This window comes from Corvus cornix, chromosome 2 (genome assembly GCF_000738735.6).
Source record: "Corvus cornix cornix isolate S_Up_H32 chromosome 2, ASM73873v5, whole genome shotgun sequence".
Lineage (NCBI taxonomy): Eukaryota > Metazoa > Chordata > Aves > Passeriformes > Corvidae > Corvus > Corvus cornix.
In genome coordinates, this window is record NC_046333.1 from 90,325,954 (window position 1) to 90,329,547 (window position 3,594).

At 46.0% G+C, this 3,594-nt stretch overlaps 1 long non-coding RNA gene across 1 annotated transcript; it reads right to left on the bottom strand.

Annotated features, from left to right (window-relative positions):
• Positions 1-11: 11 nt before the first annotated feature.
• LOC109143841 lies at positions 12-3,349 on the bottom strand. Its single transcript, XR_002044210.2, has 3 exons — positions 2,985-3,349; positions 1,697-1,936; positions 12-785 (listed from the first exon to the last, which is right to left on the bottom strand). It is a non-coding gene; the product is annotated as an uncharacterized LOC109143841 (long non-coding RNA).
• Between the last annotated feature and the right edge of the window lie 245 nt (positions 3,350-3,594).

Here is a 3,594-nt window from a genome sequence, read left to right on the forward strand (position 1 = left end):
CCTCCCTTCCTCCCTTCCTTCCTTCCTTCCTTCCAGAAATGTTCCTCTGGTTGGGCGTGAAGGGGAGGAGAGGGGAGTCTGGCCCTCCAGAGCTACATCACCTCTCCGCCTATAATTGTTTGACACATGCCCTGTTGCCACAAAGTGGGGTTGTTTCCCAGACCCTGCTGGAAAAAAGGTGCAAAGTAATAATGGGTGTTTAACAAGGCTCATAAATCAGCCCTGATGAGAAGCGCTCAGGATGGTCACACGGCAGCGACAGGGCCTGGCAGCAGGCGACCAGAGAGAGAAGCCCCCTGCCAAGGTCCTGCCGAGCCGCCCTGCACTGCCGGCATCCCCAAAAAAGTAAACGTCCTCAAATGAAGCACGGTTTCACGCTAAATCAGATGTAATACACTTAATGAAAACTCAGTCAACTGATCCAAATAGTCGGCAGTCAGTGCATAATTAGAATCTAGGCGAGATATATTAAATTAATGGATTCTCTCCTGCACAGATGTATCATTAAAATATATAGGATTGATACTTAACGTGGTAGAGTTATTTTAAATTTAAACATTTTTAAAAAGACAGCTAGCAAACAAAAACCCAAAAAACCAAAAAAACAACAAAAAAAAGACGGTGAAACTACCTGCTGAGAACAGTCAGAAAATTAGCAACATACGGATAATTTTTTTTGCACACCTCCTTTCCCCCCCGCACGTTCTTTCCACAGGAAAGAAAATTGAAACAGACTATTAACTGAAGAGATCGTCTTAAACTTCTTCGTCTATTACCGGTGAGAGCTGAAAAAGAAAAGAGGATTTGCAAAAGAAATCGTTACCAGGATGTTACAAAGCAGTTACAGAATTAAAAGAAAACTTTTCTCCTCAAGCCACAAACAAGGCGCTTTAGAGACTAAACCTCCCTTTCTTTTGGTAGATCTGATTATCAACGCCGCATAAGCCCCGAGTTTTACCAACGGGGCCATACGCTCGTGTATCTGTCCGCAGAGACGGCGCCCAAAGGCGTGTATCACTGTGGAAATTACACGGGCGAACCGTAGACTAGTAAATATCTGAACTCCACTCTCAGATTGTGCTCTGCTTAGTATCCTATTCTCCCCATAGCTAGGTGTCTCCTTTCAACATCTCTGTCATCTCCATTTGAAGATATTTTCAGCGGTTTATCACTGCCATCTCCAGCCCTGCGCATTTGCAGCAGGTTATCACAATTGCCAGTCCCCCCTGGCTGATGGGTTGCGCTGATTACCATCACTGCCCTCAGATATTTGGTGCGGATTCCCAGCACTGCAATATCCACTCTTAGGACATCTGGAGCAGATCAAAATCACTGACTTCATTTTTCAGTAGAGTCAGTGCAAAAGCTTCACACAGCCTCTTCGCAAACGTACCCTGTAGTCAATTCCCGCAGAACCAGCCTTCAGTTAAAATTCGGCCAAGCAGCGACCCCTATGTCTGGATTTGCATTTCTTATCGGACCCCTATCTAAACTGATTTGTTAATAATAAAGAGAAAATCTCTTGGCACTGGATGCATCGCCTTAAGAAACTGGAAGGATCACACTGTCTTAGCAAACTCCTTCTCAAGAAAGGCTCTTTAAGAAGTTTATCTGCCCAATGATCTTTGAATTAGATGAGCGTGGCCATTTAGGTCGATTTACTTTAAACAGTATACAATTTATTTTAAGCGATTACCTTAGGTATAATCACATTATGCCCAGCGCTGTTACGTATTTCTCTCCCGCCTGATTTCTGATGTGCAGCCGCTCTCCGACGGGAAGGTGACTGCTTTTCACTCTCAGCCCAAATCCTTTTTTACTACGTGACTGTTTATCGTCTTTTAAAACGCTGTTCGGCTAATGACTTGGCACCGTACTCCTTTTTGTTAGGTCTTGCAGAAAGTTAAGGAGGCGTTCAAGCAACTACAACACAGTTCTCAGGGGAAAAAAATTTTAAAAAGTAAGAGGAAGAGATTTTTTCCGAATTATGATTAAAACAACTTTTTTTTTTTTTTTAACAGTGTTTTATTCCATCTATTAACAATTTGAAGCTAATTTGTGAGTAGGAGGGGTTGATCACACCAACCTTTTGGACTGTTTAGGTCCTGGGTTTAGAGAAAGATTTTCCTAGCGCTTCTGGCAGCTGCTGCTGATGTTTGTAATTTTCCGTACAGTTTCGTTCTTTTCGCACTTTTGTTATTAAGCTCCTGCTATAGGTCTTGTATGGGAGGAAATAAACCCAGAATCTCCCAGACCTTCACTAAACTGATTTTCAAGCTAAGTAGCTTAGTGTAGCAGCTCTGGTCCCAGCTTACTTGCACAAGGGGGAAAAAATTAAAAAAGGCTTTGAAAGGTTGCCTACTAAAGTGACTTAATAAACCGTCAGGGAAAAAAAAAAAAAAAAAAAAAGGGCAATGTCCAGTGCAGGAGCGGGAATCGCGTGGGGATTGGCATTTTCTCGTCAGAATAGTGCATAATAAATGGCGTTCACAGGACCCTGCTCATCCTTGCACAAGGAACTTTGCAGAGGAGGAACAAAGCTTTCCCACCAGTCTTACAACTTTTCCCCCTCCTCGGCGGTTTTTTTCTTCCTAGTTTCTTTTCCTTCCAATTTAGGTTTGTTGGTGTTTTTTTTTTCTTGTTTCCCTTTTTTTTTCTCTCCGAAATCACAGTTACAGGTAACCTGCACTTTGTATTTATTTGCTCTATTTCTACTCAAGGTGAAGAGTAGCAAAATTCACCCCAAAAAGATGCTAGGCTGATAGAAAAGAAAAGGAGAGGGTTTTTTTTTTTCTTTTCTTTCCCCCCTCTTTTTTTTTTTCTCCCCTGAACCGATCTGAGAAGGATGAGAGCGGGTGGGGGAGGGGATGACTCACATTTCTTAAGCCTCCAAGTGGAAACCTTTTCTGGATACACATTCCACACAGATCTAAAGAGCTAAGAAGATTTCGGCAGCGTCGGTGCCTTATCCCACCTTTATTTACCTGAAGCCTTTGTAACGTGACACTTCCATTCGCAAAATAAGGCTGCAAATTTCAAGTCCCTCTCAGCTCTGTTACGGCCGTGCATTCTTGTCTGAGGGTCTCTCTCCTGCTTTGAGGGTGAGATTTTGGAGTGGTGCGGGGGAGGTACTCCTCTCCCCATTAGACATAGGAAGGGGAAAGTTCGCTATTTCCAACTGATGGGGAAGGAAGTTTCATCAACACCGTGAGACGGAGCGGTTCCCTGGAGCACGGGGAGGAAAGGGCTGGCCGGGGATGGAGACACCCCGCGGGGGGCGTTGGCAGGAGGGGAGGCATCTCCCTCCGCTCCCGCGCGGCCAGCTCCCGGCGGGATCCGGGCTGCCGCACTCAGCCCATTGCTGCAAGCTGGGAGAGGGGGCGAGAAGCCCCGCGGAGCGGCCCGAACCTTAGGGCTGGCTCTCGCTCTGGGCTTGGGAAAAGGAGGGAGACACCCGTCTTCTTCCCACTCCTCCTTCTTCCCTTCCCCCTCTCCCCTGCCAAACACTTGCATCCCCGAAAAGCCGCGGGCCTTTGCGTCTGCGGGCCCCTCCGCGCCGGCCGTCCCTTAAGGGAAGAGCTCGGCCGCCCCTTC